This window comes from Lipotes vexillifer, unplaced genomic scaffold (genome assembly GCF_000442215.2).
Source record: "Lipotes vexillifer unplaced genomic scaffold, Lipotes_vexillifer_v1.1 scaffold815, whole genome shotgun sequence".
Taxonomy (NCBI): domain Eukaryota; kingdom Metazoa; phylum Chordata; class Mammalia; order Artiodactyla; family Lipotidae; genus Lipotes; species Lipotes vexillifer.
Window position 1 is genome coordinate 1,259,142 of NW_006773723.1, and position 25,664 is coordinate 1,284,805.

Genomic DNA, 25,664 nt, shown 5'->3' on the forward strand with positions numbered 1-25,664 from the left:
CAGTTCTTCTTTTTTTTTTTTGAGCGGTCATCTTTTCTGTTCATTTTAAACACTCAGCTGGTATTTGTAAAGTTCTTAGAGACCTGTAACTGTGTCCTTAGTCCTTAAGAATTACGGAATTCCTTGCCCTTCGGAAGTTACATTCTAAAATGAGAAATCAGAAAGACCTATCATAAATACGTTAAGATAAGTAAGTAATTCTAATGGTCTCATTGAGGCAGAGGAATCACCGTGGATCATATTAGGAAATTTGTATAGTCAAGATAGGTTTTTTTTTTAATAGATCTTCATTGGAGTATAATTGCTTCACGATACTGTGTTATTAGTTTCTGTTGTACAGCAAAGTGAATCAGCTGTATGCATACATGCATCCCCATATCCCCTCCCTCTTGAGCCTCCCTCCCACCCTTCCTATCCCACCCCTGCAGGTCATCACAGAGCACCGAGCTGATCTCTCTGTGCTATGCGGCTGCTTCCCACTAGCTAACTATTTTACATTTGGCTACTCTCACTTCACTCCAGCTTCCCCTTCCCCACCCCGTGTCCTCAAGTCCGTTCTCTACATCTATGTCTTTATTCCTGCCCTGCCACTAGGTTCATCAGTACCCTTTTTTTTTTTTCTTAGATTCCATATATGTGTTAGCATATGGCATTTGTTTTTCCCTTTCTGACTTACTTCACTCTGTATGACAGACTCTAGGTCCATCCAATTAACTCAACTTCGTTTCTTTTTATGGCTGGGTAGCATTCCATTGTATATATGTGCCACATCTTTATCCATTCATCTGTTGATGGACATTCAGGTTGGTTCCATGTCCTGGCTTCAGGATGAGTTTTGATTCAAAGGAGACAGTATGCAAGAGTTAGAGAAGTGCTTTCATTTATTTGATATAGAGCCTGAGTAAATTATTGACTGCTCTTCATTCTCATAAACACCTATTCAGCTTATTCAACTCCTTCTTAGGCATCAGGGATACATAGATAAAATAAGATACAGTCCCAGCTTTCCAGGAATACTTGCTAGAGGAGATTACAAAAGGAAATCAATAATAGCAATACTGGAAAGACTACTAAGTGAATACAGGAGGCCACTGTGGGATGAGAGCTTCAGCAAGGCTTCTTAGGGGGAGGGGATGATAGAGCTGAGGGGCAGTAGGAGCCACTCAACTAGGAAGGCTGTATTCCAGGTAAAGTGAATGTGATTAAAGGTACTAATCGGGAGGCCACATGGCATGTTCAGGAAACTCCAAATGGCTCCATGAGACTAGAGAGTAGCAGAGAAGGGAAAGCTGTAGGAGATGAATATGGAAAGTAGGTCGAGGTTTAAAGGTCATACATGTTAGGCTAAGAAGTTTACACTTTTTTCCTGAAAGCACTGTAGAGTGATGGAAGAAATTTAAGCATCATAGTAATAATATCAAATTTGTGTTTTAGTTAAATTTCCTTGTAAACAGTGTAAAGAATAGAAGGGAGCCAAGTTAGGAAATAGGCTAAAAGATGATAAGAGTGTGACTAAATTAAGAAACTGACAGAAGGCATGGAGAAAAAGGATAAAATCAAGGGATACTCAGAAGAATTTTAAACTTTAAGAAACTTTTTGGGTATTGGGGTTGAGAAAGGAAGAGTCTAGGATAACCCCCAGGTTTCTGGCTAGGATATGAGAATGGTGGAACAGTTAATAAGAATATAGGAAAACAGATTTCTTTCTGGAGGGTGGGAGTAAGAGGTAGTCCAATGTGGAATATGCTGTGTTTGAGCTTCCTGTGGGACGTTGACATTGCTCTAGAGACAGTTTATGTAGCTAGATATTGATAAAGAATGCTTGCACTTCAACATGTGGATAGAATGGCTGGTACCCAGAGTACTCAAGGAGCATATATAAGACATGAAGAGCATTTGTATCCTGGATAAAGCTGGCATTTGGGAGTAAATCAAGAGAAAAAAAAAAAAGGAGAAAGAAGGGACTCCCCTACCTGCCAGAAGTAGCTCAAGAGGCAGAAGGAGAACCAGCAGAGAGTGTTGTCATGGAAGCAGAGGTAGGAGACCTTCAGGGAAGTAGAATAAACTTCCATCAGTGTCAGATACTTAGAGGCTAAGTAAACCAAAATCCTAGCAAGTTTCCATTTTGTTTTGCAGTTGGAAGATTATCATTGACTTTAGCTAGAGTAATTTCATTTGAGTGGTATTAGCTGAATAAAATAAGAATTAAGTAATCCAAGAGCAAAAAAGGAATTTAATTTGAATGACAAGTAGGAGTGAGGACATAGCAGTAGATGAACAGACCAGATTATTGCAGGATTAGCAGATAAAGAGCCTTTTTTTTTTTTTTTTGCGGTACGCGGGCCTCTCACTGTTGTGACCTCTCCCGTTGCGGAACCCAGGCTCAGCGGCCATGGCTCACGGGCGCAGCCGCTGCGCGGCATGTGGGATCCTCCTGGACCGGGGCACGAACCCGTGTCCCTTGCATCGGCAGGCGGACTCTCAACCACTGCACCACCAGGGAAGCCCAAGAGCCTTTTTTTTTTTTTTTTTTTTTAAAGTCTTTATGAATTTGTTGCAATACTGCTACTGTTTTATGTTTTGGTTTTTTGTCCGCAAGGCATGTGGGATCCTAGCTCCCTGACCAAGGATCAAACCCACAACCCCTGCATTGGAAAAAAATATGGAATGCTTCACGAATTTGCATGTCATCCTTGCGCAGGGGCCATGCTAATCTTCTCTGTATCCTTCCAGTTTTAGTATATGTGCTGCCGAAGCGGAACACAGCCTTTTTTTTTTTTCGGTACGCGGGCCTCTCACTGTTGTGGCCTCTCCCGTTGCGGAGCACAGGCTCCAGATGCGCAGGCTCAGTGGCCATGGGTCACGGACCTAGTCACTTCGCGGCATGTCGGATCTTCCCGGACGGGGGTACAAACCCGTGTCCCTTTCATCGGCTGGCGGACTCTCAACCACTGCGCCATCAGGGAAGCCCTAGCCTTTCTTTTTAAGATGTTTATTTTATTTTTTTGATTAAACTTCTTGAGATAATTGTAGATTCTTCACATGCAGTTACAAGAAAGAATACAGAAGCATTTCCTGTACCCTTTACCCAGTTTTCTCCAGTGGTAGCATCCTGCAAAACATGGTACACTATCACAACTAGGATATTGATACTGGTTAAGTCAAGATGCAGAACATTTCCATACTACAAGAACCCCTCCTGTGGCCCTGTTATGGCCACACCCACTTCACTTCCATCTCCAACCCCTCCTTAATGGCAATCACTTATCTGTTCTCCATTTTCACAATTTTGTCATTTCAAGATAGTTATATAAATTGAATCATACAATATACAACCTTTTGGGACTGGCTTTTTTCACTAAGCATAATCTCTAGTGATTCATCCAGATTGCTGTGTGTATCAGCAGTTCCTTCCCTTTTAGTACTGAGTAGTATTCCTTGGTATGGATAGACCACAGTTTGTTTAACCATGCACCAGTTGATGGGCATCTGGATTGACTCCAGTTCTTGGCTTTTATAGGTAAAGTTAATGTAAATGTTACAGGTTTTGAGCCAGCATACGTTTTCATTTATCTGGAATAAATGCCCATGAGGGCAGTTGTTGGTTTATGAGTCATAAGGTAGCTGTGTGTTTAGTTTTAAAGAAATTGACACACTATTTTCCAGAATGGCTGTATTATTTTACATTCCCACCAGCAGTGTATGGCTAAGCCAGCTTCTCTGCTTCCTCACCAGCGTTTGATGATGTTACTTTTTTCCTTTTTTCTTATTTGCCATTTTAATAGGTGTGTATTGTACATCTCATTTTAATTTGTGTTTCCTTATTGGCTAATAATGTTGAACATTGTTTCATATGTTTGCCATCTTCATATGCTTTTGAATAAAATGTCTCTCCACGTCTTTTGCCCATTTTCTAATTTGGTTTTCTTTTGCGAGTTCTTTATATATGCTAGGTATGAGTCATTTTTCAGAGGTTTGGGTTTGTAAACATTTTCTCCCAAATGTAGGGCAAGTAGGACAAGTTAGATCTTATCTTTTCATCTATTTAACAGGGTCTTTCACAGAGCAGAAGTTTTATATTTTAATTCATTTGTTTTTCCCTTTTACGGATCATGCTTTTGGTGTCAGTGTAAGAACTCTGTGCCTAAGTTAGATCCTTTGGATTTTTCTCCTGTTTTTGTTTTTTTCAAGTTTACAGTTTTATGTTTTACAATTAAGTGTGATTGTTTGTACGGTTTTGGTGTCAGAGTAATACTAGCTTCAAAAAATGAAGCTATCTATTTTTTGAAGAGATTGTATAGAACTGGTGTTAATTCTTTAAACATTTAGGAGAATTATCCAGTGAACCATCCGGACCTGTTGATTTCTTTTTGGTGAGATTTATTTATTTGTCTGTCTATCTATTTATTTATACATACAGAAAGGCATTTTATTTTAAACAAAGCAGTGTGTACCTGTCAATCCCAAACTCCCAGTCTATCCCTTCCTCCCACCCTTCCCCACTGATAACCGTAAGTTCATTCTCTAAATCTGTGAGTCTGTTTCTGTTTTATAAGTTCATTTTTGATTCCGCATATAAGCGATATCATATGATATTAAGTGAAGTAAGCCAGACAAAGACAAATATCATATCTGTCTCTGTCTGACTTACTTCACTTAGTATGATAATCTCCAGGTCCATCCATGTCGCTGCAAATGGCATTATTTTATTCTTTTTATGGTTGAGTAATATTCCATTGTGCATATGTACCACATCTTCTTTATCCATTCATCTGTCGATGGACATTTAGGTTGCTTCCGTGTCTTGGCTATTGTAAACAGTGCCTGCAGTGAACATTGGTATGCGTGTATGTTTTTCTCTGGTTATATGCCCAGGAGTGGGATTGCTGGATCTTATGGTAGCTCTATTTTTAGTTTCTTTAAGGAACCTCCATACTGTTCTCTATACTTGCTGTACCAATTTACATTTCCACCAACAGTGTAGGAGGGTTCCCTTTTCTCCACACCCTCTCCAGCATTTACTGTTTGCAGATTTTTTGATTGATGGCCATTCTCACTGGAGTGAGGTGATATCTTACTGTAGTTTTGATTTGCATTTCTCTAATAATTAGTGATGTTGAGCATCTTTTCATGTGCTTCTTGGCCATCTGTATGTCTTCTTTGGAGGAATGTCTTCTTAGGTCTTCTGCCCATTTTTTGACTTGGTTGGGTGTTTTTTTGTATTTTGAGCTACATGAGCTGCTTGTATATTTTGGGTACTACTCCCTTCTTGGTTGCTTCGTTTGCAAATATTTTCTCCCATTGTGTGGGTTGTCTTTTTGTTTTGTTTATGGTTTCCTTTGCTGTACAAACACTTTTGAGTTTAATTAGGTTCCATTTGTTTATTTCTGTTTTTATTTCTGTTACTCTGGGAGACTGATTGAAAACGATATTGCTGTGCAATTTATGTCAAAGGGTGTTGTGCCTATGTTTTCCTTTAAGAGTTTTATAGTGTCTGGCTTTACATTTAGGCCTTTAATCCATTTTGAGTTTATTTTTGTGTATGGCGTTAAAGAATGTTCTAATTTCAGTTTTTTACATTTAACTGTCTGGTTTTCCCAGTACCATTTATTGAAGAGACTTTTGTCCATTGTATAGTCTTGCCTCCTTTGTCATAGTTTAATTGGCCATAGGTGGAATTGAGTTTTGGTGTGTTTTTAAAATTATGAGTTCAAGTTCCTTAATAGAGTTATGTGACTGTCTTATGAATTTCATATTGGAAGAGATGTAGTAGTTTGTATTTTTCAATTAATTGGTCCGTTTCATCTAACTGGTTAGATTTATGTGTATAGAATTGTTTGTAGTATTTCCTTATTATGCTTTTGATAGCTACGTGGTCTATAATAATATATCCCCTGTTTCATTCCTGATATTAGTAATTTATGCCTTCTCTTTTTTAAATATTTGTCAATTTTATTAATCTTTTCAAAGAACAAGCTTTCTCTTTCATTGATTTTTCTTTTTTTCTTTTTTTGGTTTTCAATTTTATTGATTTCTGCTCCTATCTATTATTTTCTTCCTTTTGCTTCCTTTTGAGTTTATTTTGCTCTTTTTCTAGGTTCTTTGGGTGAGAGTTGATATTATTAATTTGAGACTTTCTCTTTATTTTGAATTTTTGAATTTTATTTTATTTATAGTTTATACAGCAGGTTCTTATTAGTTATCCACTTTATACATATTAGCGTATATATGTCAACCCCAATCTCCCAATTCATCACACCACCACCCCAGTCTCTTATTGAAGAGACGTTCCTCCATTGTATATCCTTGCCTCCTTTGTCATAGATTAGTTGACCATAGGTGTGTGGGTTTCTCTCTGGGCTTTCTATCCTGTGCCATTGATCTGTATTTCTGTTTTTGTGCCAGTACCATATTCTCTTGATTACTGTAGCTTTGTAGTATAGTCTGATGTCAGGGAGTCTGATTCCTCCAGCTCCCATTTTTTTCCCTCAAGACCGCTTTGGCTATTCGGGGTCTTTTATGTCTCCATACAAATTTTAAGATTTTTTGTTCTAGTTCTGTAAAAACATGCCATTGGTAACTTGATAGGGATTGCACTGAATCTGTAGATTGCTTTGGGTAGTATCGTCATTTTCACAATGTTGATTGTTCCAATCCAAGAAAATGTTATATCTCTCTGTTTGTATCATCTTTAATTTCTTTCATAAGTGTCTTATAGTTTTCTGCATACAGGTCTTTTGTCTCCCTAGGTAGGTTTATTCCTAGGTATTTTATTCTTTTTGTTGCAGTGGTAAATGGGAGTGTTTCTCCTTAATTTCTCTTTCAGGTTTTTCATCATTAGTGTATAGGAATGCAAGAGATTTCTGTTCATTAATTTTGTATCCTGCAAGTTTACCAGATTCATTCATTAGCTCTAGTAGTCTTCTGGTGGCATCGTTAGGATTCTCTATGTATAGTATCATGTCATCTGCAAACAGTGACAGTTTTACTTTTTCTTTTCTGATTTGGATTCCTTTTATTTCTTTTTCTTCTCTGATTGCTGTGGCTAGGACTTCCAAAATGATGTTGAATAATAGTGGTGAGAGTGGACATCCTTGTCTTATTCCTGATCTTAGAAGAAATGCTTTCAGTTTTTCACCATTGAGAATGATGTTTGCTGTGGGTTTGTCGTATATGGGCTTTATTATGTTGAGGTAGGTTCCCTCTATGCCCACTTTCTGGAGAGTTTTTATCATAAATGGGTATTGAATTTTGTCAGAAGCTTTTTCTGCATTGAGATGGTCATATGGTTTTTATTCTCCAATTTGTTAATATGGTGTATCACATTGATTGATTTGCATGTATTGAAGAATTCTTGCATCCCTGGGGTAAATCCCGCTTGATCCTGGTGTATGATCCTTTTAATGTGTTGTTGGATTCTGTTTGCTAGTATTTTGTCGAGGATTTTTGCATCTATATTCATCAGTGATATTGGTCTGTAATTTTCTTTTTTTGTAGTATATTTGGTTTTGGTATCAGGGTGATGGTGGCCTCATAGAATGAGTTTGGGAGTGTTCCTTCCTCTGCAGTTTTTTGGAAGAGTTTGAGAAGGATGGGTGTTATCTCTCTAAATGTTTGAGATACTTCACCTGTGAAGCAATCTGGTCCTGGGCTTTTGTTTGTTGGAAGATTTTTAATCACAGTTTCAATTTCATTACTTGTGATTGGTCTGTTCATATTTTCTGTTTCTTCCTGGTTCAGTCTTGGAAGGTTATACCTTTCTAAGAATTTGTCCTTTTCTTCCAGGTTGTCCATTTTATTGGCATAGAGTTGCTTGTCGTAGTCTCTTAGGATGCTCTGTATTTCTGCAGTGTCTGTTGTAACTTCTCCTTTTTTATTCCTAATTTTATTGATTTGAGTCCTCTCCCTCTTTTTCTTGATGAGTCTGGCTAATGGTTTATCAATTTTGTTTATCTTCTCAAAGAACCAGCTTTTAGTTTTATTGATCTTTGCTATTGTTTTCTTTGTTTCTATTTCATTTATTTCTGCTCTGATCTTTATGATTTCTTTCTTTCTGCTAACTTTGGGTTTTGTTTGTTCTTCTTTCTCTTCTAGTTCCTTTACGTGTAAGGTTAGGTTGTTTGAGTTTTTTCTTGTTTCTTGAAGTAAGCTTGTATTGCTATAAACTTTCCTCTTAGAACTGCTTTTGCTGCATCCCATAGGTTTTGGATTGTCGTGTTGTCATTATCATTTGTCTCTAGGTATTTTTTGATTTCCTCTTTGATTTCTTCAGTGATCTCTTGGTTTTTTAGTAACATATTGTTTACCCTCCATGTGTTTGTGTTTTTTACATTTTTTCCCCTGTAATTGATTTCTAATCTCATAGCGTTGTGGTCAGAAAAGATGCTTCATATGATTTCAGTTTTCTTAAATTTACTGAGGCTTGGTTTGTGACGCAAGATGTAATCTATCCTGGAGAATATTCCATGCACACTTGAGGAGAAAGTGTAATCTGCTGGTTTTGGATGGAATGTCCTATAAATATCAATTAAATATATCTGGTCTATTGTGTTATTTAAAGCTTGTGTTTCCTTATTAATTTTCTGTTTGGATCATGTGTCCATTGGTGTAAGTGAGGTGTTAAAGTCACCCACTTTTATGGTGTTACTTTCCATTTCCTCTTTTATTGCTGTTGGCAGTTGCCTTATCTATTGAGGTGTTCCTATGTTGGGTGCATATATACTTATAATTGTTATATCTTCTTCTTGGATTGATTCCTTAATCATCACATAGTGTCCTTCCTTGTCTCTTGTAACATTCTTTATTTTAAAGTTTATTTTATCTGATATGAGTATTGCTACTCCAGCTTCCTCCTGATTTCCATTTGCATGGAATATCTTTTTCCATCCCTTCACTCTCAGTCTGTATGTGTCCCTAGGTCTGAAACGGGTCTCTTGTAGACAGCATATTTATGGGTCTTGTTTTTGTATCCATTCAGTGAGCCTGTGTCTTTTGGTTGAGCATTTAATCCAATCATGTTTAAGGTAATTATCAGTATGTATGTTCCTATTACCATTTTCTTAATTGTTTTGGGTTCGTTTTTGTAGGTCCTTTTCTCTTGTGTTCCACTTAGAGAAGTTCCGTTAGCATTTGTTGTAGCGCTGGTTTGGTGGTGCTGGATTCTGTAGCTTTTGCTTGTCTGTAAAGCTTTTGATTTCTCCCTCGAATCTGAATGAGATCCTTGCCAGGTAGAGTCATCTTGGTTGTAGCTTCTTCCCTTTCATCACTTTAAATATGTTCTGCCACTCCCTTCTGGCTTGTAGAGTTTCTGCTGAGAAATCAGCTGTTAGCCTTATGGGAGTTCCCTTGTATGTTATTTGTCGTTTTTCCCTTGCTGCTTTCAATAATTTTTCTTTATACTTTTGCCAGTTTGATTACTATGTGTCTCGATGTGTTTCTCCTTGGGTTTCTGCTGTATGGGACTCTGTGCTTCCTGGACATGGATGGCTATTTCCTTTCCCATGTTAGGGAAATTTTCGACTATAATCTCTTCAAATATTTTCTCGGGTCCTGTCTCTCTCTCTCTTCTCCTTCTGGGACCCCTATAATGTGAATGCTGTTACGTTTAATGTTGGCCCAGAGGTCTCTAAGGCTGTCTTCATTTCTTTTCATTCTTTTTTCTTTATTCTGTTCCACAGCAGTGAATTCCACCATTCTGTCTTCCAGGTCACTTATCTGTTCTTCTGCCTCAGTTATTCTGCTATTGATTCCTTCTAGTGTATTTTTCGTATCATTTATTGTATTATTCATCTCTGTTGTTTTTTCTTTAATTCTTCTAGGTCTTTGTTAAACATTTCTTGCATCTTCTCGATCTTTGCCTCCATTCTTTTCCCGAGGTCCTGGATCATCTTCACTATCATTATTCTGAAATCTTTTTCTGGAAGGTTGGCTATCTCCACTTCATTTAGTTGTTTTTCTGGGGTTTTATATTGTTCCTTCATCTGGTACATAGCCCTCTGCCTTTTCATCTTGTCTATCTTTCTGTGAATGTGGTTTTTGTTTCACAGGCTGCAGAAGAACTATAGTTCTTCTTGCTTCTGCTGTCTGTCCTTGATGGATGAGGCTAAGAGGCTTGTGCAAGTTTTCTGTAGAGCTGGCTGTTGCTCTGGTGGGCAGAGCTCAGTAAAAGTTTAATCTGCTTGTCTGCTGATGGGTGGGGCTGGGTTCCCTCCTTGTTGGTTGTTTGGCCTGAGGCGATTCAACACTGGAGTCTACCTGGGCTCTTTGGTGGGGCCAGTGGTGGACTCTGGGAGGGCTCACGCCAAGGAGTACTTCCCAGAACTTCCGCTGCCAGTGTCCTTGTTCTCATAGTGGGACACGGCCACCCCCAGCCTCTTTAGGAGACCCTCCAACAGTAGTAGGTAGGTCTGGTTCAGTCTCCCTTGGGGTCACTGCTCCTTCCCCTGGGTCCTGATGCGCACACTACTTTGTGTGTGCTCCCTGAGTGGAGCCTGTTTCCCCCAGTCCTGTCGAAGTCCTGTAATCAAATCCTGCTAGCCTGAAAAGTCTGATTCTCTCAGAATTCCTCCTCCTGTTGCCGGACCCCCAGGTTGGGAAGCCTGACGTGGGGCTCAGAACCTTCACTACAGTGGATGGACTTCTGTGGTATAAGTGTTCTCCAGTTTGTGAGTCACACACCCAACAGTTATGGGATTTGATTTTATTGTGATTGTGCCCCGCCCTCTCCTGTCTCACTGTGGCTTCTCCTTTGTCTTTGGATGTGGGGTATCTTTTTTGGTGAGTTCCAGGGTCTTCCTGTCTATGATTGTTCAGCAGTTAGTTGTGATTCTGGTGCTCTTGCAAGCGGGAGTGAGAGCACGTCCTTCTACTCCACCATCCTGAACCAAATCCTCTTTTTCTGATATAAGCATTTAGTGCTGTAAATTTCCTTCTCAACACTGCTTTTAGCTGCATCCCACAAGTTTTGATGTATTGTTATTTTAATTCAGTTCATTGTATTTTTAAATTTCCCTTGAGGCAACTTCTTTTAACTGTTGAAGTTAGAAGTTTGTTGTTTGGTTTCCAAATATTTGGAAATTTTGCTATTATTTTTTGGTTTTTGAGTTCTAGTTTGATTCTGTTGTGGTCAGAGGACATAAACTGTATACAGTTGATCCTTGAATAACACAGGTTTGTACTGTGTGTTCCCACTTATATGCAGATTTTTTTCTGTAGTAAGTACTGTAGTCCTACACAATTTGAGGTTGGTTGAATCTGCAGGTGCAGAACTGTGGATACTGAGGAACTGCAGATATAGAGGGCAGACTATAATTTATATGCAGATTTTGGGCTGCAGGGAGGGTTGGAGCCCTTAACCCCTGTGTTGTTGAAGGGTGTATTTCCAATCTTTAAAACTTTGTTGAGGTTTTTTTTTTTTTTTTTTTTTTCCCGGTACATGGGCCTCTCTTGTGGCCTCTCCCTTTGTGGAGCGCAGGCTCAGCGGCCATGGCTCACAGGCCCAGCCGCTCCGCGGCATGTGGGATCTTCCCGGACTGGGGCACGAACCTGTGTCCTCTGTATCGGCAGGCGGACTCTCAACCACTGCGCCACCAGGAAAGCCTTGTTGAGTTTCTTTTTAATGGCCCAAGGATATGGGCCATTTTGGTTTATGTTCTGTGGGTACTAGAAAAGAATGTGTACTCTTGTTGTTGTTTGTGCAATGTCCTATAAATGTTAAATAGAACTTGTTGGTTGATGGTGTTGCTAAATTCTTCTGTATCATTGTTGATTTTCTATTCTAACAGTTGTTGAAAAGGGGGTGTTGAAGTCTCCCACTGTATTTGTGGATTTGTGTATTTTTCCTTTCTTTTCTGTCAGCTTTTGCTTTTCATTTTTTGGAGGTCTGTTGTTTGGTGCATACATATTTAGGATTGCTGTGTCTTTTATCTTTTTACTGTAATATAATGTCCGTTTCTGTCCCTGATAATTTTGTTTGCTCTTAAGTCTACTTTATTTAATATTAATGTAGTCAGAACTGTTTGGTTGTTTTTTGGTTAGTGTTTGCATAATATATCTTTTTCTATTCTTTTACTTTCATCCTGCTGTTAGTATTTGCCTCATATTTTGAGATGCTTTTTTGTTGGATCCATATATATTTACAATTGTTATATCTTCTTGGATTGATCCCTTGATTATTATGTAGTGTCTTTCTTTGTCTCTTGTGATAGACTTTATGTTAAAGTCTATTTTGTCTAATAAGAGCATTTCTACTCCAGTTTTCTTTTGATTTCCATTTGCGTAGAATATCTTTTTCTGTCCCCTCACTTTTAGTCCATATGTGTCCCTAGGTCTGAAGTGGGTCTCTTGTAGACAGTATATTATATGGGGCTTGTTTTTGTATCCATTCAGCCCGTCTGTGTCTTTTGGTTGGAGCATTTAATCCAATTACATTTAAGGTAATTACTTATACATACGTTCTTATTCTCATTTTGTTAATTGTTTTGGATTTGGTTTTATAGGTCTTTTTTCTTCACTTCTGTTTTTTTGTTTTCTTGTGATTTGATGACTATCTTCAGTGTTATGTTTGGATTCCTCTTTCTTTTTTGTGTGTATATCTATTGTAGAGTTTTGGTTTGTGGTTACTATGGGGGTTTGGTGTAGCAAAACCTCATAGTATGTGTATACAAGACTGTTTTAAGTTCCTGCTCTGCTATTTCAAATGTATTATCAATATCCTGCATTTGTACTCTCCTCAAGATTACTAGCTTTGATATCAGATTTGTGTGTAGATGATTTCCTACCTTTATTGTATTTTTGCCTTTACTGGTGAGCTTTCCCATTCGTAATTTTCTTGTTTGTAGTTGTGGCTTTTTCTTTTCCACCTAGGGAAGTTCTTTTAGCATTTGTTGTAAAAGTGGTTTGGTGGTGCTGAATTCTGTTAGCTTTTGCTTGTCTGTAAAGCTTTTGATTTCTTTGTCGAATCTGAACAGGAGCCTTGATGGGTATTCTTGGTTGTAGGTTTTTCCCTTTCATCACTTTAAATATATTGTGCCACTTCCTTCTGACCTGCAGTGTTTCTGCTGAAAAATCAGCTGATAACCTTATGGGGATTCCCTTGTATGTTATTTGTTGCTTTTAATATTAATATTTTCTCTGTGTCTTTAATTTTTGTCAGTTTGAATATGTGTCTTGGTGTGTTCCTCCTTGGGTTTATCCTGTAAACTGCTCTACTCTCTGTGCTTCCTGGACTTGGGTGACTGTTTCCTGTTCCATGTTAGGGAAGTTTTCAGCTTTATCTCTTCAAATAGTTTCTTAGGCCGTTTCTCTCTCTCTTCTTCTGGGACCTCTATAATGTGAATGTTGGTGTGTTTAATGTCCCAGAGGTCTTTTAAACTGTCCTCATTTCTTTTCCTTCTTTTTTCTTTATTCTGCTCTGCAGCAGTGAATTCCACCATCTGTCTTCCAGCTCACTTACCTGTTCTTCTCCCTCATTTATTCTGCTACTGATTTCTTCTGGTGTATTTGTGATTTCAGTTATTGTTCAATTGTTTGTTTGTTCTTTACATCTTCTAGCTCTTTGTTAAGCATTTCTTGTATCTTCTGAGTCTGTGCCTCCATTCTTTTTCCGAGATCTTGGATCATCTTTACTATCATTACTCTGAATTCTTTTCCAGGTAGATTGCCTATCTGCACTTAACTTAGTTGTTCTTCTGGGGTTTTATTTTGTTCCTTTGTCTGGAACATATTCCTCTGCTGTCTCATTTTGTCAGTCTTTCTGTGTTTGCAGTCTCTGTTCTGCAGGCTGCAGGATAGTAGTTCCTCTTGCTTCTTGTGTCTGCCCCCTGGTGGGTGAGGCTGGTCTAGAGGCTTGTGCAGGCTTCCTCGTTGGAGGGACTGGTGCCTTCCCACTGGTGGGTTTGTCCCTCTCGTGGGTAGGGCCATGTCAAGGGGTGTGTTTAGATGGGGCTGTGGGCTCAGAAACACTTAGGCAGCCTGTCTGCTGATGCGTGTGGTGTGTGTTCACCCTGTTGGTTGTTTGGTCTGAGGTGTCCCAGCACTGAAGCCTACAGGCTGTTGGATGGCCCAAGACTTGGTGTCAAAATGGCAGCCTCCAGGAGAGCTCATGCTAATGAGTACTCCCTGGTACCTCTGTCACCAGTGTCCTCGTCCCCACAGTGAGCTATAGCCCTCCTCACCTCCCCAGGAGACCCTCTAAGACCAGCAGGTAGGTCTGGCCCAGGCTCCTCTGAAGTCACTGCTTTTTCCTTGGGTTCTGGTGCACACAAGACCTTGTGTGTGCCCTCCAAGAGCAGGATTTCTCTTTCCTCGAGTCCCGTGGAGTTCCTGCAATCAAGCCCTGCTGGGCTTCAAAGCGAAATCCTCTGGGGGCTCCTCCCAATGCCAGACCCCCTTACTAGGGAGCCTGATGTGAGCTCAGAGCTCTCACTCCTATGGGAGAACCTCTGTGATATAATTACTTTCCAGTTTGTGCGTTGCCCACCCGGTGGGTATGGGATTTGATTGTATCATGAATGCGCCCCTCCTACCATTTTGTTGTGGCCTCTTCTTTGTCTTTGGACGTTGAATATCTTTTTTGGTAGGTTTCATGCTTTTTTGTCAATGGTTGTTCAGCAGTTAGTTGTGATTTTGGTGTTTTCGTGAGAGGAGGTGTGTTCAAGCCCTTGTACTCTGCCATCTTGTCTCCTCGCCTGTCTGGGGCCCACAGTGTGGTCACAGTCGCTGTCCCACTGCAAAGTGTCCTCGTTGTTTGGCCACAGACTAGCCTGCCTTTGACGCCCTTCAGGCTGGAACTGAGCCCTGCCATTATTTTTTTAAAGTACTTTTTCAGCCTTGCCGTTTTACTCCTCTCCTGGGACCCTAATGCCACAATTATTAGATCTTCTGTTGTAGCCACACAGGTCACCGAGACTCTGCTCATGTTTTTCCCTAGTTGGTTCATTTTTTGTTTTCCAGACTGGATAATTTCTATTGTTCTGTCTCTAAGTTCACTGATTCTTCCCTCTGTCTTCTCCGTTCTGCTTTTGTTCCTATCCATTGTGTTATTTCAGTTATTTTACTTTTTGGTTCTAAAAGTTTTATTTGGTTCCCCATCTCCCCCCCTTTTTTTTTTTTTTTGCTGAGACTATTATTTTCGTTTGTTTCAAGAGTGCTGCTAAATGCTCATTGAATCCTTTTTATTGTAGCTGCTTTAAAATCTGTCAGATAATTCTAACATGTCTTGTGTAATCTCAGAGTTGGCATCTACTGATTGTCTTTTTCCATTCAGTTTGTGTTCTTTTTGGGTCTTGGCATGAAGAATGATTTTATTGAAATCTAGATATTTTGAGTATCTGAGACTTTGGATCTTATTTCAGCCTTTTCTTTTAGCTGGCTTTCACTAATAACAAGGGAGGAGTGGGTGCCATCTTGTTACTACCAGGTGGGAGCAGAAGTCCAGGTTTCCCACTCAGCCTCCATTCACCCCCAGGGCAGTGCTCCATATTACTGTTGGGCGGCGGTGGGTGCCCCGGCTCCCCACAAGGCCTCCTGGGGCACCATACTAGCAGATAGGGGAGGCTGCCTCATTGATGCTGGATGGGGTGTAATTCTGCCCCCACATCCCACCCCAGATTGTCTCCACTGTCTTACAGGGAGGTGAGTAAGTCCTTGCTTTCTCTGACACCATCTTTTAGGGTTTGAGGCATCTCATTACAGCCTAGAAAAGAGGGAAGTTAGCCTTCGTTCCTTGGTGGAGGTGGGGCTGCAGAATTTTCTGTGATGTTGGCTGGAGTAGAGCAGTTATTTTATATAAGTTATCTATTGTGGGAGGCTGCCCCTTTCTTGGTCCTTTGGCTAAGAGAGCAGGCTTTTGTTGAGACTTTTTCCCCTGCATCCATTGGCATTTCTGGGTTATCTGTTACTCCAACTCCCAGTGTGGGATATATGAGGTAAAAGGAAACTCAAGGAATTCACTCCTATGCTGGGGTGTTTTTTTTTTCTTTTTCTTTTGGATCCCAAGGTCCAACTCAGTCTGCCTTCTCTCTGCCTGAAAGTCTTTTTTTTTTTTTTTTTGCACTTTTATTTTTCTTGCTTTTTCTTTTTTGCACTTTTATTTTTCTGCTGCATCGTCTTTTTAAAAAAATAATTATTTTTTGGCTGTGTTGGGTCTTCATTGCTGTGCGTCGGCTTTCTCTAGTTGCAGCAAGCAGGCGCTGCTCTTCGTTGCAGTGCGTGGGCTTCTCACTGCATTGGCTTCTCTTGTTGTGGAGCATGGGCTCTAGGCATGCAGGCTCAGTAGTTGTGGTGCATGGGCTTAATTCCTCTGTGGCGTGTGGGATCTTCCCAGACCAGGGCACAAACCCATGTATCCTGCATTGGCAGATGGATTCTTAACCACTGCACCAGCAGGGAAGCCCCTGCATTGGGTCTTTGTTGCTACATGCAGGCTTTCTCTAGTTGCAGCAAGTGGGGGCTACTCTCCGTTGTGGTGCGTGGGCTGCTCATTGTAGTGGCTTCTCTTGTTGCAGAGCATGGGCTCTAGGTGTGCGAGCTTCAGTAGTTGTGGCACTTGGGCCCTACAGCATGCAGGCTTCAGTAGTTGTGGCATGCGGGCTCGGTAGTTGTGGCTCACGGGCTCTAGAGCGCAGGCTCAGTAGTTGTGGTGCATGGGCTCAGTAGTTGTGGCATGTGGGCTTAGTTGCTCCACGGCATGTGGGATCTTCCCAGACCAGGGATTGAACCCGTGTCCCCTGCATTGGCAGGCGGATTCTTAACCACCACACCACCAGGGAAGTCCGAAAGTCTTCTTACATTTGTTTTATATATGATGTCCAGAGATTATAGTTGTAGTTAGGGGGAAGAATAGTGAAAAGTTCATCTCCATCTTTCTAGAAAAGTCTCTAAAGGGCTTTTAACACACATGTCATGTTTGTACTTGATATGACATTATGGGGTAGCTATTATGGGGATTGTGATTATAGAGTAATTGAGTTGGCATAATGGATTTGGATAATGGATTTTGTCTATGATGTTGAAAGTAGTTGGCTAAAGGATCTTTGAAAAGGTACCTGGAAGCATTCTAGGTAAAGATAATCTGAACCTGAACAAAGTGAGAAGGAAACAGAGGAGACCCAGCTGGATTTGTGCAATGCTCTGGAGGAGGAAGTTGACAGACAGGTGGGAAGTGGCCCCAGAGTTCTAAGGTTAATGACACGGCCCATGTGACTAGAGAGATTGGGCAGACTTTTTATTTTGCTGTGTGGTGCTATATCACCTTTTGCATCAGTTGTGATTAACTGTGGATGTGTATAATAAATCTAGATGGCTGGGAAAGGTACTCTGTGTTATGTTTCTGTGGCTGATATCCTGATAAACAGGCTGACACATCTAAGTCTCACCATCTTCCTAAGGGCGGGAGCTTTGAGGAAGCTCTATTTGATCAGTTTCACATACCAGATAAAGTGTGTTTTGTACAGATTGATGAGATAGCAGATTTACCATATCAAGTATTTTAATCAATAGGACAAAATAGAAGGATGAAAGCTGATGGAATTTTACTTTGTCTTGACAATTATTTAATACTAGTACTCTTACCAGGCAGTTTGAGTCTTTTTTCATCTGTCATTTTGATATTAACTGCATTTCCATGGCAATTTTTTATAGCTTAAACTTGTAACTTAACTCATAACTGTAACTTAAATCTTAAAAACATAATATGAGGTAGAGTACTTTGAAGACTTATATTTTGCCATCTGAGTGTTTCCCTGCCTGTCACATTTACATTTATATGAAAGCCAAAGCTCTTCAATGTATTTGTTTCTTATTTCTCCCTTGAAATTTGTTGATGGCATTTCTATAACTGTTGGTTACAATGTTATGGTATTATCTCTCTGGGAAAGTGGCATACACATGAGTCCTTAATTGGTTATTGTACAATTGATTTTTTTTTCCAAATACACTGAACTTCAGTTTTCTCATCTCTCAATTGGAAGCACCAATACCTACTTTGAGAGGAGAATTTTGAAAGATAACGTGAGAAAACTTATAGCACAGTGGCATGCACAAGTAAGTCCTCATTTTTTTTTCTGTTCTGTATACCTTTTTATTTCCCTTTGAATTAACAGAATGGCCCCAGGATTGGAAAGAAATCTTCATTTTTATAAGAAGCATTGAGATCCTTTGAAAGAATCAATATAACTGATAGTCTTGTCTCAGATAATTAACTTGTTCTCTTTCATAATAGTAGCCTATGGAGAATGTGTAGTCTTCGGACATAGACACAGCATAACATTTGCACTATGTGTGATGAAATTAAAGACTATAATCTCTGTGGCTTCTAGCATTGTCATCAAGTTTTGTGTTTTTTTTAAAAATAAATTTATTTTATTTATTTTTGGCTGTGTTGGGTCTGTGTTGCTGCATGCGGGCTTTCTCTAGTTGTGTCAAGTGGGGGCTGCTCTTCGTTCTGGTGTCCGGGCTTCTCACTGCGGTGGCTTCTCTTGTTGTGGAGCATGGGCTCTAGGCCCACGTGTTTCAGTAGTTGTGGCTCGCGGCTCCAGAGTGCATGCTCAATAGTTGTGGTGCACTGGCTTAGTTGCTCCACGGCATGTGGGATCTTCCCAGACCAGGGCTCAAACCCGTGTCCCCTGCATTGGTAGGCGGATCTTAACCACTGTGCCACCAGGGAAGCCCCTGTCATCAAGTTTTTGATTGCTTTTGGAGTAGAACATTTTAAAAAATTTTTATTTTTTTAATTGACGTATAGTTGATTTACAGTGTGTTCATTTCTGCTGTATAGTGAAGTGATTCAGTTATACATATACATACATTCTTTTTTACATTCTTTTCCATTATGGTTTGTCCCAGGATATTGAGTATAGTTCCCTGTGCTGTACCGTAGGACCTTGTTGTTTATCCATTCTATATATACCAGTTTGTATCTGCTAACCCCAAATTCCCACTCTATCCCTTCCTCACCCCCTCTCCCCCTTGGCAACCATAAGTCTGTTCTCTTGTGAGTCTGTTTCATAGATAGTTCATTTGTGTCATATTTTAGATTCCATGTATAAGTGATGTCATATGGTATTTGTCTTTTTCTGACATACTTAGGATAACCTCTAGGTCCACCCATTTTGCTGCAAATGGCATTAATTCATTCTTTTTTTATGGCCGAGTAGTATTCTATTGTATATATATACCACATCTCTTTTATCCATTCATCTGTTGATGGGCATTTAGGCTGTTTCCATGTCTTGACTATTGTGAATAGTGCTGCTATGAACATAGGGGTGCGTGTATCTTTTTGAATTAGAGTTTTCTCTGGATATATACCCAGGAGTGGCATTGCTGGATCATGTGTCAGCTCTATTTTTAGTTTTTTAAGGAACCTCCATACTGTTTTATGTAGTGGCTGCACCAATTTACATTCCCTCCAACAGTGTAGGAGGGTCCCCTTTTCTCCACACCCTCTCCAGCATTTATTTATGTACGTATGTATGTATGTATTTATTTCTGGCCGTGTTCGGTGTTAGTTGCAGCACGTGGGCTTCTCTCTAGTTGTGGTGTGCGGGCTCCAGGGAGCATGGGCTGTGTAGTTTGCGGCACACGGGCTCTCTCATTGAGGTGCACAAGCTCAGTAGTTGTGGCACATGGGCTTAGTTGCCCTGCAGCACGTGGGATCTTAGTTCCCTGACCAGGGATCAAACCCGTGTCCCCTGCATTGGAAGGCGGATTCTTTACCACTGGACCACCAGGGAAGTCCCTCCAGCATTTGTTATTTGTAGACTTTTTAATGATGGTCATTCTGACTGATGTGAGGTGGTATTTCATTGTAGTTTTGATTTGCATTTCTTTAATAATAAGGGACGTTGAACATCTTTCTATGTGCCTGTTGACCATGTGTATGTTGTCTTTGGAGAAATGTCTGTTTAGGTCTTCTGCCCATTTTTCATTTGGGTTGTGTTTTTGTTGTTGAGTTTTACGAGCTGTTCGTATATGTTGGAAATTAAACCCTTGTCGGTCCCATCATTTGCACATATTTTCTCCCTGGAGTAGAACATTATTTAAGGAATATTGAAATGTTTCAAGTTTAACTCCACTTTGTTCATTCTTTATTAATGTGTTAATTTCTAATTGTATCTAATTCTTAATTCTTAGTGCCCACGTACATATCAAACTGAGTATGTATTAAATAAAAATTTACAGGTTCATAGGATTTGAAAGTATTTGAGGTAGCCCTTTTTCTTATACCAGGATGTTTGTAATCTAATGAATTAAGATGAATGTATTTACAAAAATCTGATATAAGAATAGTGAATAAAGTGAGACTGAAGCCTTTCACTAAAGATGTCAAGTGTAAACTGGAATGTGCTGTTTTTTAAGGAGTGTCGGGGAAGAACCCCAACCTCATAGAGGATGACAGTGAGTAACAAGACTCCAAAGGAAATGACTCAGCAGGCAAGCAGGCTGGCTGGCCACAGCGCCATAGGTGCAAGTGTACACCAGGAGACACAAAGGATCAGGGCAAGATGGTTTCCTACTCACAGCACAGCAAACAGCAGGTGTTATCATTCCCATTTTAATCTTAAGTATTTGACACTAGACATTAATAATGTACATCAGTACAGTACTGCATTCAAGGAAGAAATGTCATTGCCACTAAATATCACTTACAGGAAGATCCAGCTTTTTTTTTTTTTTTTTTTTGCGCGGTACGCGGGCCTCTCACTGCTGCAGCCTCTCCCATTGTGGAGCACAGGTTCCGGACGCACAGGCTCAGCGGCCACTGCTCACGGGCGTAGCTGCTCCGTGGCATGTGGGATCCTCCCCGACCAGGGCACGAACCCATGTCCCCTGCATGGGCAGGCGGATTCTCAACCACTGTGCCACCAGGGAAGCCCAAGATCCAGGGTTTAAAATACAAAACAAGAGACTTGTGTTGAACAGAATATAGAATAGGCGATGAATCCCACTGGTCATCTGGGTCTGCAGCCTCATGACAGTCCTGACTATTCCCCACTATAGTCCTTTCATGGATTACTTCCCTCAGAATAATTTCCCTAGTCCAGTTGTCTTTATCCAGCTATTTGCTCACTTTGAAAAATATTGTTAGCTTTCTACCCAACTTTGTGCTTTCGGGGAACTAAATTACCAGTTGTCCCCCCTTCCCTGCACCCTATTGACAATAACATGTATTTCTGTACCTTTCTAAGCTATTCTCTCAACTAAAACAGTGAGGGAGACTCAATAAAAGTCATCTGGGGAATACCACCTTTCATAGGGCACTGGGCTCATTTAAAACAATCTCAGATTTTGAGTTTTCATTAACTGTGAGGTAAGGGGAAAGGACCCCAGAGGTACATTATATTTAATTGAGGATTTTCTTTAAAATAGTCAGTGGAGCTTAAAAAGCCCTTCATATCTGTGTATGTTTTACTTCAGAGTGGCTGCCCTTGATACTAACATTGAAAAGGTAAGCGAGCCAGACACTTCATGTGGATGGTACTCTGAAGGAGCCTGCACCCTTGTGCCATAAGGCACTTCAGAGCCAAATCAAACAAAAAAGGGTAGAAATATCGCCAGCACAAGTCAGTATGCAGACTGTTTTTTTTTTCTAACATCTTTATTGGAGTATAATTGCTTTACAATGGTGTGTTAGTTTCTGCTTTATAACAAAGTGAATCAGTTATACATATACATATATCCCCATATCTCCTCCCTCTTGTGTCTCCCTCCCTCCCACCTTCCCTATCCCACCCCTCTAGGTGGTCACAAAGCACTGATATGTGGCTGCTTCCCACTATCTATTTTACGTTTGGTAGTGTATATATGTCCATGCCACTCTCTCACTTTGTCACAGCTTACCCTTCCCCCTCCCCGTATCCTCAAGTCCATTCTTTAGTGGGTCTGTGGCAGACAGTTTTTTTTTTTTTTTTTTTTTTGCGGTACGCGGGCCTCTCACTGTTGCGGCCTCTCCCGTTGCGGAGCACGGGCTCAGTGGCCATGGCTCACGGGCCCAGCCGCTCCGCGGCATGTGGGATCTTCCCGGACCCGGGCACGAACCCGTGTCCCCTGCATCGGCAGGCGGACTCCCAACCACTGTGCCACCAGGGAAGCCCAAGCAGACAGTATTTTTAAGAAACGATCATACTTTGGCTGTTTGTCTTCTGCTTTGGGGACATCCGTACTTGACGCCTCTTTTGTTCTTTTTGTTTTTATATTTGTTTTCTTAAAATTTCTCTGAATTATACACAAATTTAGTAGAAAAGAGCACTTCTTAGTTTGGATTACTTTTGCCTCTATATTCTAGCTCTTTAATAGCCTTGTATTCTGAAGGATGGCAAAACAGATTGGTTCTGAGAATGAGTTATTTGTAGACTGCCTTATAAAACAGATGTCTGTGGGAAAAGGGTGTGGTGTGTATAGTTTTAAAGGAAGGGACATGTATGAGAATTTTCATAAAACCTAAGCTTTTCCATATATAAGAATATTACAGAGCAACTCTTTTTCTTTATTTTTTTGCCTTTGGTTCTCAAGCTTCTGTAAATGTCAAATCTTTCTGTGTCTTTGAGAATGCATGATCATTTCAAGATTATTTTCCTTTTCCAGCTTCTAAAAATCCACATTTAAACTTCCACATTTCCTATAATTTGTTTGAACCCATAGCTGTCAACAGTACTCCACACAGGGAAATGCAGAATCTCTACCAAAGTTATAAAAATAGAATAGACATATAAAATATAGATGATCTGACAGTGTTACTTAAATCGTTTTGCTAAAGGTCCTAAACTTTTTTCCTCTTATCCTGGCACACTGGTTTTCAAGATTAATGAGTGCTTATCCCTTAATGCTCAGTAGATGCAAAAACAAAAGGATAGAATTCATCTGGAGGAGTTATGGGGAGAGGTGGGAGCTTAATTGTTATTTTTCTTGAACAGTGTAGTTTGCTGTTAAGTATTCGTTAATTTCCTCCTACAATGTATTTTGGCTGGAAGATATCTTAAAGAAAGGAAGCTGTTCAAACATGCCTTGTAGTTGATCTCTTAATCCAAATCGCCCTGTTATCTCATTCCAGTTCTGGGTATCGAAGTGTAAATGTTCATGGGATTAGATGATTGGATTACTTGAGTGATAACATTTTAAAACAAACGTAAAAGCATATAAGGATCCTGTGATCTGGGAGGGTATACTCACTACTAAAGTGACTACGAGTTCTTGAAAAAACAGTTATTATAACATCATTTTTTTGTTTAGTAGCATTAAAGATTCTGGCATTCAAAATTTATCTTTAGGGCTTCCCTGGTGGCACAGTGGTTGAGAGTCTGCCGGCCGATGCAGGGGACACGGGTTTGTGCCCTGGTCTGGGAAGATCCCACATGCTGCGGAGCAGCTGGGCCCGTGAGCCACGGCCGCTGAGCCTGCACGGTCCGGAGCCTGTGCTCTGCAATGGGAGAGGCCACAGTGGTGAGAGGCCTGCGTACCGCAAAAAAAATATATATATATATAAAAAAATTTATCTTTATTTGCTGTTAATTTATATAGTTTATGAAACCTCTGCACTCATACATAATATGAAAACAAACCGTCATCCTTGCTTATGTTCCCAATAAAATATTCATTCTCTTAGGTAAGTTCAGATAACCAAAGCAAAATCCAACTTTCATGGAAAATGGGAGACGGTAGGGGGTAGAGGTGCGTCTTTACCTCCAGGCTCTCGTGCTTCTCTGCTCGGCTGCACTTCCATCCAGTAGTCACCCTCCAGTTGCTCCACCCGGCTGCCTGTGGCAGGGCGACTGTCCCCTGTCCTGAGAACTCTCTGCTTCTGATCCATCCCCTGCTGGAGACCCACCATCTCCATTCCTACTAGTAGTCTTCCTCCTTTCTCCACTGTTGTTTCGAACAAGTGTGATACTTTAATTGTACATTTATTTGAGATTTCTATATTTTACCCAGATCTTTCCTCAGGACTAGAATTGTCTCTGCCAGTATCCTATCTACCAGTGGTTTCCTTAGTTCTTTCAAAACGTGGTATTTTTAAAATAGTATTTTAAAACACTATTTTAAAAGTAGTGTTTTAATAGATAGTTGTCAAAAATATGGTTGAGGAAGCATATTAAATATTTGACATTATACTGATTAAATAACTCTATGTAAATATCCCCCCACAAAACCTTCATTCAGTAGACTAATTTCTGTCTTCTTGTAATTTAATGTGTTTATCGTATAGAGACGTTTAACGAAATTATTTGACCTATCCTATGAAAGGTAAGTAGAAATCAAAATTCATTCTGTTATATTAACAAAAAGCCATAGTGATTTAAAACAAATTTAATGTCTTATTAAAATTACTTTCTTTATTGCAGGTTGATTAGAGCACATGCTCTAATCTGAATTTATATAATCTTTCAAAGAACATATTAATGTATTTAATCAGAGCATTGCTATTGTTATAAAAGTTTTTACCTTTGTTTAATCGTCATGTACTTTTTTTAGACATTTCATCACCTGTTTCTTCCCCATGTGCGGTAAGAAAGGAAACGGTAATTAAAGCTTTGCAAAAGCCAATATATTTCCCTACCCCACAGATATTCCAAATTAAATAAAGTGAATGAGGTTAGCATTATTAAAGTTGGTTGCTAGCTAGGTAATAGGGTTAGGTAATAACGATGACATTTATTCTCCAAATACTTTTGTTTAATAATTAATACTACAGGTAAAAAACAATTTGCAAGCATCCTCTGTGTATGACAGTTTAATTAACAGGGCATAATCAAAATTAGATATGAAGAAAAACAACTGAATTCAGTGCAAAATACCAGAAGCTAAAGGTCCAAGAATTTATTCATTCAGACACTAGGTAGAATGAATTATCATAGCTCTCAAGCAAAAATAAAATAGCAGTATTCAGTTAAAGGAAAACTGAAATACAATATAATGTTGGTGAATGTTATAACAGTCAGTCTAAGTTTGACTGCATCAAACAGAAGCCCAAAATAATGGTGATGGAAGTTTATTTTTCTGAAGTCAAAAACATCCATAGTGGATAGTCTGAAGCTGACAGTGGCTCCACTGTGTCCTCAGGGACCAGCCAGGCTCTTTGCCATCCTTAGCTTTGGCTTTACTGTCAAGGTTAGCTTCTGGCCTTCAGCGACTCTCAAGGCTCTTAGAAGCTGGAAAAGTGGGTAGGGCTAGAGATGAAAGGACTTTCTTTCTTGTAGAGTTGAGTCATTGCCCTCTAAGCAGCCTTCCGAGGTGGCTCACCATCTTGTTAGACACAGCTTGGTCACATGACCACATGAGACTGTGAGGGAAACTGGCATATGTTAATTAACTTGATTGTGGTGATTATTTCAAAATGTATACACATTAACAAATCATCATGCTGTACTATATGTATATGTGTGTGTGTGTATGTGTATATATATGTATATATATATATACACACACACACACAATATTTGTCAATTATTCCACAATAAAGCTGAAGAAAAAAGAAAAGGGCTTAGAGGCTGGAAAAACCTAACTGTAGAAAATAGGAGGAAATGGATAAATATATAAATTGACAGTTGAAATCTGAATTTTATTCTCAACCTACGAAGCAGTGCATATTAGAAAACCTTTCTTTATGCTCAAGTGAAAAAGAGACCATCTGTATAATTACTGCATGGGTTCAATTATAATTACTCCCC

General features: G+C 39.7%; 1 protein-coding gene across 1 annotated transcript in view; it reads left to right on the top strand.

Annotated features, from left to right (window-relative positions):
- MTFR1 (mitochondrial fission regulator 1) overlaps positions 1-25,664 on the top strand; it is a 63,969-nt gene that overhangs the window by 27,435 nt on the left and 10,870 nt on the right. The gene's annotated exons all lie outside the window — the stretch shown is intronic.